Source organism: Haliaeetus albicilla, chromosome Z (assembly GCF_947461875.1).
Source record: "Haliaeetus albicilla chromosome Z, bHalAlb1.1, whole genome shotgun sequence".
In the NCBI taxonomy this organism is placed as follows: domain Eukaryota; kingdom Metazoa; phylum Chordata; class Aves; order Accipitriformes; family Accipitridae; genus Haliaeetus; species Haliaeetus albicilla.
In genome coordinates, this window is record NC_091516.1 from 23,133,450 (window position 1) to 23,145,817 (window position 12,368).

General features: G+C 39.5%; 1 long non-coding RNA gene across 1 annotated transcript; it reads right to left on the reverse strand.

Moving 5' to 3' along the window:
- Positions 1 to 760: 760 nt before the first annotated feature.
- Positions 761 to 11,533, reverse strand: LOC138683718 (uncharacterized). The gene is made up of 3 exons (XR_011323135.1): positions 11,375 to 11,533; positions 3,461 to 3,539; positions 761 to 2,269 (listed from the first exon to the last, which is right to left on the reverse strand). It is a non-coding gene; the product is annotated as an uncharacterized lncRNA (long non-coding RNA).
- Between the last annotated feature and the right edge of the window lie 835 nt (positions 11,534 to 12,368).

Sequence of the window (12,368 nt, forward strand, 5' to 3'; positions counted from 1 at the left end):
TGTACTGGAAACACACTGCAGCTTGACCCACTGGAGATGTTCAGGCATTGTTTTCAAATTTACTTTTGCTGAAGATATATACCTACAGTTTGTAAGGCTAATGCAAGGAATGATTAGGAGTAATTAGGATGAAATCTAGCAAATTACTAAAACCAGACAGGGGTTCTTGTTCTAAAAAAAGAATAAAAAATCTGTGATCACAACTGATTTCTTTCTTTACTGGGCATCATGCAGTTCAGAGGAAGAGACTCCTAGGACTAAATCATTGGTCTGGGGGAAGAGTAGTGAGAGAAGAAGACAGAAGAGTTGCTCATGTGTACTGTGTTTCCTTGCAAAGATGCCATACATCTAGTGATTGTCTGTCCGAAGATGTGACTCAAGGATCCAGGTCTATTTTTGCCTTTCAGTGCCAGGCCCTCAGTCCAGCATGTTCCCATCTTCTAAAGTTTGGAGAGGGCTTTTTCCCATCTGTTATGCCCACACAGGAACCAGTCATACTAGTGGGCAAACCTGAAGGGCATTCAAAGTTTGTTGGTTTTGCATCAGGATGCCAGGACTGGCCACGTGGAGTGCATGCTGAAGAAGACATACAAAAGGGAAACCTGGCACTAACCTGATACAACTGTTATCATTTAATGCAAGAATGAGGTGGTGCTGTGGCAGACAGTATTTTACTGCAAGAAAAAAGCAACAGCAATGAGTTTCTAAAATTGTGTTGAGCCAACTCAGCATGTCTTTTTGACCTGTGACAGTTGGATTTCTGTAGCACTGAACACAACCCAACTATCTGTTTGCATACACAAGATGCTGACACCCACAGTGCCTGGCAGGATTTTGCTAACAGGGTTTTCATACCCCTTCCTTTTACAACAGAAAACACAGCAGAAGGTAACTACAACTTTTTTTCTCTTTTTCCCTTCTGGTCATGTACATCTAGGTCTCTGTTGCTGTAAATCCTCTTGTGCCTTTCAACTATCATGTAAGAAGTAGCCTGCTTAGCTGGGCTATTCATGCTTTCTACTTTGTCTCTGTTTTTGAGAAATATTCTGATTTAATATCTGTTCTTACATGGGCAGGGGAAGGAGAGCTACAAATGCTGTAAAAATACCCAAACATAATTATCAATTGAAAGAGGGGGTGAGAGATTGGAAAGTCACTAATCAGAAAAAAAGAAAAAAAAAAGCATAAAAGTATGAAACCAGATTTTCTTCCTCCATGTTACCTCCATAGTTTCTTATTCTCCCTTAGGGGTGCCCAGGCTAGCAGCCACACTTCTAGTAACATAGGTTATTTTCAGACACCCGCGATTACATCAGGAAGTGGAAGCCAAAGAATGAACCAAAATATTGAGCTTCTCTCACGAATACCTTTATTTCTCCAGAAATGCTTGAAAATGGCCTTCTGTGACAGTTACCCTTTCCCATCCCAGGGCAGGTGGATGTAACATCTCCAAGAGGCAGCAGAGCTGTTCCCAGCCTCCCCAGAAAGAGAGATCATTTTGCTGTGACAGAGCTGTTCGGAGCACTGTCAATCCCAGCTGTCTTTGAGAAGCAGATCCCCGAAATGCTGTTGTCACAGTCACCGTTCGGAGTGGAAACATGTTGCGACTTAGCATTATCATAGAAGTGTATGTGAGCGATGACAATTTAATGTTTCTACTACAGTAAATTTTAGGCAGGCTGACGTTGTCTCTATTAGTAACTCCACAATATCTAGCCGATAATGCTGGCACCAAGGTTTTTACTATGCTTCAGGAGCTCAAGACTTTTTTGTCAGAATATTGCAAAACCCAAGATAAGTTAATTAGCAACTAAAAGCTGTAAAAAGTATTCAAACTGCAAATATGGCATGGCACAGATCTTTCAAAAAATGTTTCAAGTAAAAGCCTTGGCATATCAATTCCTGTGAGCTATACAGGGCTTGAACATAGATTGAAGTGTAAGGTAAATGGGAACACATCCCACATGCTAGAAGAATGCCACAGTGCAGTCAGGTAACCAAACCAACTTACGGGTGTCACTGCAAACTCACATGCTGATGGGTACGAGTGGATCAGCTCAGAACACTGAACCAGGCCAGTTTGGACACTGCCTCTGGGAAGAAGCTGCTGTGAGCACATGTCCATATTGGTGGGCTGTGATGTGCCGTCTGGGCAGGTAGAAGGTTTGTTTGGTCTGGGGAAGGAGCCGCGGGGCCCCAGCGGCTGGGTGCCCCATGCTGGGCTCTGCCTGAGGTCTCAGTGAAGCTCAGCATGGTGGGTCCCGTGGTCCTGCATAAACAGATATCCATGGGATGATTCATAAACCTTACATTACACACAATAGTGCAAATGTTTAATTAATCAGGTCTCATGTCCTTATTATCCCCTCAATGGGTTTCACTAATAATGACCCAGAGGAAAATTCTGCTGCTCTCTGTGAATTATATTTTATTTACAAGGGTTTCATTTCTTAGATGATTTTTCTCTCTCATTCCTGGGTAGCACTACCAACAAGAAAATAAAATTCTGATGTCTTTTACAAGTGAAACTTGTGACTGGCCTAAAATTCAAAATCAGGGAGGGCTTTGTGCTACCTCACATGGTTCCTTTAGCAGAATAAATTAGAATAACTTAGCACTTAATACACCTCTTGCCTCACATTCACAGGATGCATAAATATTTGGCTGTAATCCTATCACTAAAGCTGAGAGAAAAAAAAAAACAGGTCTTGAAGGAAAAGTCATTCTGGATGAGGAAAGAAAGCAGCCCCTTCCAAGTTGGTTTGTAACCCATATGAAGGGTTAAATTGCAGAAGGGTGGCTGGAGCCAAGAATGGAGTTCCAGCCTCCTTTGCTGACAACACCTCTGCCACCCCCAAAAGCCAGCCGCTGGAAAGAAAGTGTTAAAAAGGATATTGTTTGCATTAAGGGGCTGAATTTTCCACTGGGTAATCATCAGTGAAACCAGTGAAGGGCAAATGAGGATGGCAGGCCTGATTAATTAAACATGTGCTACGGTGCTAAGAGCAAGATTTATGCTATTGGTTTTACAAGTCATTGATATTAATATTGCTAGTAGAAATTTTGAGCTGCTGTTTACTGTTTCAATTTTTCACTGTAAAATTGGTGTTAAAAGTATAAATGAGGGTTGTTGAGTATTGCTGTAACATCGTAGTTTTGCTCTCTGAATGTTACTCCTGCTCTACATAAGAGATCTTGCAGTGCTGCTATTAGATGCGCTGTTGCACTATTTCCATTATAATCTCCAATACTGGAGGCTTTTAAACCTGATTACAAAAATTTACTTTGGGCTAAAATCTACTTTACAAAGATCTCCATCTGAGATACATATGTTTGCTTATATATACATGAGTGCACTCCCATTGATACAGAATATTATATGGAACTTTCTGAAAAATGAAAAGAAAAAGAATACATTTGTATACATTTGTAAGTTATAAGAATGCAAATAGATATCTACCAGTGATCTGTGAAGCTGTACACATGGTGATATGTGGCATTACATTCTGCTAAAGCCAAATGACATGGTCTGTTCGAGCCTGAAAGAGACAAGTGTCATTACAAAGCATGGAGTAGAACAAAATAACGTTTCGGGGATAACAAGGGCTACTGTACACGGACACTTCCTCCTCTAAGCAAAAAGAGGCTTTTATAAAGCTGTTAAGTATTTTCATCACTTCCAGGTTTATATGCAGCACATTCAGAAGTATCTATTTCATAATGTGTTAGTAGAATAGAAGCTGAACACCTTTGCACTGTAAACAGTGTTTCAGAAATGTGTTTATAAACAATCCTGCTTTTGTTCGTTAATATGCCACAGCAATCTGAAGTCTGGGGTGTGAATGTGTGTCTTGGGGTGGAAGGGGGGTTGTTTGTTGCAAATAAGCTTACTCACATCATGGAGAGCATGAATAGCAACCAACCAGGTCAGTGTCAGTTCAGCTTTTATTTTCCCGATAACACACACTTATGTTTACTTTTCCCATTACACTAACATGGAATATTTTGTTGGAACGATGCATCTTCCTCTGGGGTAATTTTTTTGCTTTCTTGACAAGAAACTCTCAGTAGTCATGTATAGCCCAGTAAAGTCTGTAGACTTTGCAGTAACTTTGCAAGGTCTCAGGACTGAGGCAAGCTTGCCAGGCTTTGTGTGGGGTCTCCTTGGCCTGCCTGGAGCTTTGTTTTAGTTAATTTAGCTGTAACAACAATTCTTCCAGTGATCAGGTGACTGATGCCTAATTTGTTTTACTTTTGCTTATCTTTGTACAATCATAGACTAGCCATAATTTTATACTTTACAGTATAAAAGAATTTTAAACTTTAGCCATAATTTTATATTTTATAGTGTAGTTACTCCACACAGAATGCAAAATTTATGACCTTACCACAGTGACGTCATTATGTGCAGGCCTGGTATGACAGTAGAGAATGGGGTATGACAGAGGGAATGGGGACACAGCATAGAAGTGTACATGTGTGGGGTGATATGAGAGAGGGAACAGGCTGGCACTGGGGACCCCAGGGCTATAAACAACTTACCAGTGTCAGCTAACGAGGCACGGACCAGGGACCTGAGCAGAACTAACCACAGGAGCAACAAGCGACAAGTATCTATCTACCAAGTGTTAAATACACCATACAGAGTAAATTGGGATGTAACACCAGACCAATAAAGAGAGAGTGAAGTGTAGAAGTGTGTCACACAGGTGCTGCTGCCAGCCTGAGGACATGTAGGGTCTGTGGGAGGGTCAGTATAAAACTAGAGAAAGGGAAAGATAGTAGGAGGGTTTGTATAATGATTTTTAAACTATATTACTAAGGAGATTTATTTTGTGTTGAATTAGATAATTTGGACAATGGGCATTAGCATTGTTCTAGCTGGACTACTCATTAGAACTACTTGTTGCTTAGTGACACAGTAGGATTTTAATTACACTAACAAGAAATTCTAGGCTTCCTTTATAAGGTGTGCTGCCCTTTTTGGCCCATAACAAGTTTTTGAGTGGAACATCAAAGTGCTCCTGGCAAATGAGAAATTGCTGTTTGTTTTGTTAAGCATACCTGTCTCACAAGGGATGATGCAGGATTCAAGTATTATAGCATAGATAGCGCCTACCTTGAAATGAGAAAAGAGTTAGGGTTTTCCTATAGCAATGCTTTTCCTATATTTATCTTCTTAAGGCAGATAGCAAGTGACAGCTTTGATGGAAAATTCATTATAATATATATTTTAAAATACTGAACAGGCTAATCCAGTAACCTCAGAGAAGTGTCTCCCTTGATCTAAACCGAGGAAGTTTATGGAGACCTTAGCAAAGACTGGATCTTCAGGCAAGCTCAGCAGCTCTAAGCACATGCCTGATGCTGGGGCATCATGTGAAGTTTCTGAAGTTATGGGTACCCAACACCTCCACTGTTGATCTGGTAGCAAGTGCTGGCCCTTGCAGCCTCCTGGCTCCACAGCATCCTGCAGAGCTCAGTGCTGAGCAAAGGCTTGGTGGTGCTGCTGACTGGGTAACCTGTGATCATCCCATACTCTCTGCTAGGTAGAACTTTCAAGAATATTTCAATATCTACTGTCCCATTGAAAGACATTCCTTTGTGAAGTTGTTAATAAAATCTCATTCCTTTTCTAATTACATTTTATTATGTTTTGTTAGTTTTCCTTAGTTTTTAAAGCTGCTCTTTTCTTCACTGTTCTTACCATGTTCTGCAGCTACCAGGCCACTGCCTAGACACCAGCTGATCTGCACACTGCCCTAGCAGCTGAAAATGCACTTAGTAGAGTAATCTGTAGTTTTGAATAGATGGATATCTTATGTGGGACTTTTGGTCTAGGTGACACATGTTGCCAATGTCCCATAGCCTGGTTTTGGAATTTCCAAAAATTGTACATACCAGTTTTGTAACTTATGTGTTACATCCAAGTCCAGGGAGCTTTATGCCAGACTTCACCTTGAAAAAGAGAAGTTGATCTCAGAACTTAGAATCAGTAGGTTTTAAATGTGAATTGTCTTTATCTGATTACATTTGTTATATGCAAACAGAATACAGTCTGAACCAACAATATATGTACAAAAGGATGTTAAAGGGCCAGTTTTACAGACTTGACAACAATTTTAAGTGAGATCATCTAGGAGAAAGAATCTTGTTGTTTGTCATAAAACATTTCACTACCTGCCCAACAAATGCACAGTCTAAAGGGCTATTAGGGTTTAGGTTTTTGAAATTATTATTATTATTATTGTTGTTGTTGTTATTATTATTTCTTAGAAGTTAGGCATAGAGGTGAAAATGAACTCCCCCCCCCCCCCCCCCAAAGATATAAAAATTATTAGAAAAACAGAAAATAACAGTGGTGAATGTGAGTTAAAAGGCAGGAAAAACAGAAAATTGATGAGGGAAGTAAAAGTTCACAAAGAGATGTCTATGGAAAAAGTCTACTAAGAAACGAAAGAAGTCTGCAATGACCATTGCTAGTTGGTACAGTTACTATTTATAGTGCAGAAGACATGGCAATTCAATAAATATCTTTGTTACAGACTTGATAAAAGCCTCTACTTCTGTCATGTAGCGTTAAACACTTCTCAGTTCCAGTGATAATGAACGATGATGTTAAAGAACATCTTTGACAATCAGATTGTTTAATCACCTACTGAAAAAACTTATACCAGCAAATTTTAAAGAAAATGGCTGGGAACTCCTCTGAGGCCCTAACACTGACTTTTTTCCCTAACACATATCATAACCGTTCCAAGAGAGTAAAGCAAATACTGGGCCAGAATACGAAGGGGCTACTCAGCCTGCTGACTTGGACATTGGTGCCACATAAAATAATGGAAAATCAGCATAGGCCCTAAATAAAAGGATGATATTTCTGTTAACAGCAGTCAGCATGCGTTAAGAGAATAGGCCTGGGGAAATAACTGGTATATTTGTGACATTTTAGGATACTGTTTGATAAAAGCAGCGTGTTGATCCAGTAAGCTAATCAATCTCTTACACATCTTATTAACATGCTATTTGGTTAAAAACCTAGAATGGTACCAAACCAACATTGCACACAGATAATGGACAAGAGGCAGATCTCAAGAAGTAATTACAAATGCCTCCTTTTCTCAGGCCACAGACATTTGACCTAGCTTTATACTGTTTAACATTTCCCTGAGCAATGACTATAACTGTTGCTGTTAAATGGCCACTCATTCCACAGGAATGGGGGGACAGCAAATAGCGATATTGGATATTTGGTATAGCCGGGATGCAAGAAAACAGTATACATTTCCATGGCTCTTTCATTAAAGGTAGTCTTATAACTGAGGGACACTATCATGGAAAAAAACCTACAGTGGCTTGTGGCTGTCATGAGCAAAGAGGGTTGTGCTCTGTTCAGCACCCATAAGCCTGGCACTGAGCCTGCTGCAATACAGCCCACCACTGGTCCCACAGTCCAAGAGGGAGCTGAGATATGGAGAGGGTTGAGGAAGAGGCCCCAGGTGATGCTGGGCCCTGAGGGTGAGCTGCAGTATGGAGTGGCATGCAGATTGCTCCGTAGGACCATTTTCTTTATTAGCCAAACTCCTAACAAGATTAAGAGATGGGAAATTGAAGTTAGACATATTCTGGCTAAAATGAAGACAGTTCTTCAAAGTAATGGTCACTGAAACAACAGGGGTCATGATTTATACCTGGAGGGAATTATTTTGGTCAAGATTTCTTCTTTTCTTTCTTTTTTTTTTTTCGTTTCTTTTCTAAAAAGTGCACTGTAGTTCAAGGGCATGCATTGGGCAGAAGCATGCATTTCTTAAGGGGACTTTGTTGTCTTTTGTTATGATGAGTCCATTCTAACATTAAACCCTATTGATCTACTCATAGGGGCTAAAGTCAATATTTAGGCATATCAATAACAGGTCCGAGTTTTCAAAATTCTTCATTTGATTTCATTAACCTTAACTTCTGGTTGTTATTCTACTTCTCATTGATTACTTGTAAATATAAAAGAATGAGGATGCATTAGTGATTTTGACTACTGAAAAATTATTTTATGTACCACCATCACAAGGAAATAGAATTTCATCTGGTCTTCATGTATATAACAGTATTGTATTTTTTCAATTTTCTAACACAAGATGATGATACTGGTAGAGCGTCTTTCCTTCCTTTGATGAGTTACACCAGTAAATTTAACAACAGCTGTTTTGATATTCTAAGTATTGTTTATTTTTCCAGTGGAAGTGACGGGATAACATTGATTGCAAAAAGTTTCATTTACTGCCATGCTGAATTAACTTATATTATTGTTTGCATTTTAGACACAGGCTCGTAAAACCATCAGATCTCTGATGCTGTATATTGAAATCTCACTTGGCTTGACGTTTTCTGTCTGCCACAGTCAACTTGAAGTTTAAAAGTTGCCCATCTCCTGAAAACATTGAAAGGAACTTGGTTGTCCAGCTAAAATGCATCTTCACTTCTTCCATTCGGCCTCTCTCTCAGGAATGATGCTAAAACAGGATGCTAAAACAGCAATTAAAAAGTCTGTAAGTTTTTAAAATGTGCTTTAAGTTAAGGAAGAGAGACAGGCTATGTTTCTAGCTCAAATATCACAATGTGATATGTGCCTGCCATACCATGCCAGGTATCCTCAGATGATGCTAAAATTGATAATCAGCCTGCTCCAGGAGCAGGCGTATGAATGGCAGTCCTGCAGAGACCTGTGCCTGCAACTCTTCCTACTTAAGTCAGTAGGACTATGCAAGCAGTTAAGAGTGTCCACATACCTGTCTTGTAGACATTACTGTAAAGAGCAGACTTGGTGTTCACACAGTGGAGTTCTGGTTTAATTATATTTTCTGAATGCTTTTGTTAAATGACCCAGGTACCGGACTAACTTCACTGGAATAGGCAAGCTGCTTCAATCTCTAGTTTGACTCCAGCACAGCAGTAATTTGTAATGTAAAATTGCAAAGTATGTCTTATTTAAGACATAATGTATATGAAAGGGAAACTTTATGTCACCTGTCACAGTGAGGGATTTCTCCAAATGATGTACACTGGGTTGTTCCTTTTTAATTTGCTGCTCTTACACTTATGGGTCCTTTCTAATGACATGACAACACTGACTGATGAAAAAATACAGAAAATTGAAATCCAGAATGAAAAATAAAGAATGAAAATGTACTGATATTTAATAGAATTTTTTTTTTTCTTAAGCAAGATACTGGAGAAATTCTCTGCAAGTGATACTTCCTGTGGTGATAGGTACATGTAATCCCCTGACAATCCAACTTAAGACTTCTTGAAAAACAAGTTCAGAGACATTTAGTGATTTTGTCAATCATTTTGTTCACTGTTACATTCTACAAGTCTCTGTGATGAACAGCATTCTTTATATTAGCAGAAAATAAGGCAAGATTTAGCCAGGCTGGGAAATGATTGCAATTTGGGGTTTAGAAGCCTATACCAGATACTGCATAGTAGTTTGCATCTTGGATATTAGCTCTGCTTATTAACCAGAAGAGCTTTGTCTTTTAAATTGACTCAAATCAGATGTGGCATGATGTCGTCACTAACAAATGCCATTCAATTCCAGGTAGCACTTCAATTTGGGCACATGTGTGAAGTTAGGTACCTAGTTAAGTACTACATTGCTCAAGGACAGATGCAATGAGCCTATTACCAAAACCCAGTGAAAGTCTCCCCTTCAGTCACAGAATATTTCCGCGTGGGCTGAGAGCAAAAGATTCACTTCCCCTGGTCTCTCAATGTCATTGTGCAACCTCTGGTATCACTGGTGTTGCTTCACAGCCAATGAGCTTGAATATCCACTACAAAGCACAGCCAGAGTTTTCCTTCCCGATGTGGTTTATCTCTATATTATATAATACAGAAATTGAAGGATATTGCTGTCAGTTAGGGTCAGACACAAGAAGCCCATGGATGATGATGTCATCAGTGTAAGGCACTCAGATTAGGAAGAAGCACCACAGGGTTTTCCTTTCAGCCAGTCAAGGTGGCTATATTGATCTCAACAAGCTATGCAGAGGAATCCAGTTGGAAACAAAGATGCAATAAGTCAAATTTTAAACGTGTTACAGCCAATTCTGTTGTTCAGCATGCCGAGGTTTGCCTTGATCTTGGAACTTGCCTTGGTGCAACTGACACCTTGGGGTAAATCTGAAGCATTTGAAGGCAGCTGTGCTCCATCAAGGCCGGATTCAGGAAAATTTTACAGTTTGCATAACTGGAGGAAATTGTCATCTGACATTAACCAGCAATGACATAAAATGGTGTAAGAAAGATATATGTAATATCATACATGTATTTATATATATAAAGAGTCAAAGTAGCCTACATGAAACATAACTTTCTTATCTGAATCTTAATATTTGAAGATGACCTAGAAGATGACCTAAAATATGACCAGTTAAAATTATTTCTTCACATAAGTCTGCTAAGACCAAGAAGATGCAGCCACAGAGCAATCAGACCTTAGGGCCATTTGGCATTATTTAGAAGTGGGTATGAAGGGAGGCTTCCTACACAATTGAACATAGTCAGAGTCACCTGGGGAGGAAACAGGGAGCTAATGCTTTTTCTGAACTGGAGCTTTGCCGCAGCCCTCTGTTGAACTGGAGGGTATGTTAGGTGAGGTTTTCCACAAATACTGTAAGTAGGTAAAATGAGAGCAGTTTTGGCATAGTTGTTTGCTAAAGGTAGGAAATAGAGTGTTAAAGGCAGTGAGCAGGATGTGCAGCCTCCAATGATGCTGTGCTTCATAAGAAAACTCAAGGAGAATAAAATTTCCTCTTTAGAGAGACTGAAGGGAAGCCTTCTATGCTGAGGAGGAATGGGCACCAGATTGAAGTGACAAGTCTGTAGACAAGAACACAGTCCTCCATTTTAATAACACAGTCTAAAGCTTTTACAGAGAACTCATGAGGGGTCAAGCTGAAAAAAACCAACCACAACAACAGCAAAAATCCCAACAAAAAGCAAGCAAACAAACAAACAAACAAAAACATCTGGAAAAGAAATCAATATCTATAAAGAAATAAAATGAGTAGCAGCAGAAACAACAGCGAGGAAAATTCAGTCAAAATAAGAGAAGGAATGAGCCAATGACCTTTTCTATGAACTGCAGTATTCAGGTTTTCTATAAACACCATCTAACTCATGCAAATATGTTGTGCCAAAAGCATTTTAGACAGAGAATAAATAAATAAATACCATATGGAGACCCAACTGGTCACAGTGCCAGAACTAACCTTTGAACCAAGCTATGGTTCTAAATATGGGAACGAGAAAGAAAAAAAAAAAAATCCAAACAAAAAACCCAACCAAACCCCAGAAAACCGAAAGAAGAAAAGACCTTTTGTTTTCTTTGTGGGAGGGAAGAAGCTCATTGCTCCAGGCAGTCTCAGGGAGAGTTCGCTGTTCCAGGACACTTTGTCATTGTGGTGGTGTTGCTGGGCTTCTGCTCTTTGTCATATTCCATTGCAGTCTGGGACTTAACTTGACAGCAGAAAAGGGTTTCTCTGAAACAGATTCAACTGGTTAGCATTGTGTCCACCCACCCACATGCAAAAAGTCCCAAAGTGTCATCAGTCACAGATAGTTTTCTGAAAAACATGAACTCCTTGACTCTCTCAGGAACCACGACAAAAAAATGCAGCTTTTGCAATGACTTAGTCAATGAAACTCTGTTTTTTCCATGGCTATTTTATTGTTTTTTTCCTTACCAGTCTGAAAACACAAAAGTATTTGAATGCTGTCTTGTCTGAAATGGAGTGGAAGTCAAATCTTTCCCACAGTTTTGTATACATGTGCCACATGTAGGCATCCCTCCCTTTTTGACAAGAGAACTATGTAACAAAATGTAACCCACCACTCCCCCTTAGGACATGCTATCTGAAATTTTGTGTATGACATAAAGATGGATGTGTCTTTTCTCTTGTCACAATAGATTTTGACTGATCTGCATAACATCATGGTTGAACCCCCTGATGTAGACCATTGCAACCACAAGAATTTCCAGTGACACTGATATTTATACTTTAATATTACTGGGTTTTATGAGAGTGTGGCAGTCTGTGCAAGTTTACCCACTTGCTGATGGCATTATGGATGTAACGGGAAACCTAACTCCACACATAATGTGATAAATGTAATGGGAAACTCTTGCCCAGCTTTGTGGTCAGGGATGGGAGACAAGCTGTATTCCCTGTTTCTTGGCCAGAGTGAGCACTTGCAGGCAGTTAAAAAAAAAAAAAAGCAAACTTCACCTCATTGTCCAATGGAAGTCTCAAGTCAGGTAGTTACAATCACTGAAGTGTGTAGATCATACGCATATATATATATGTGTG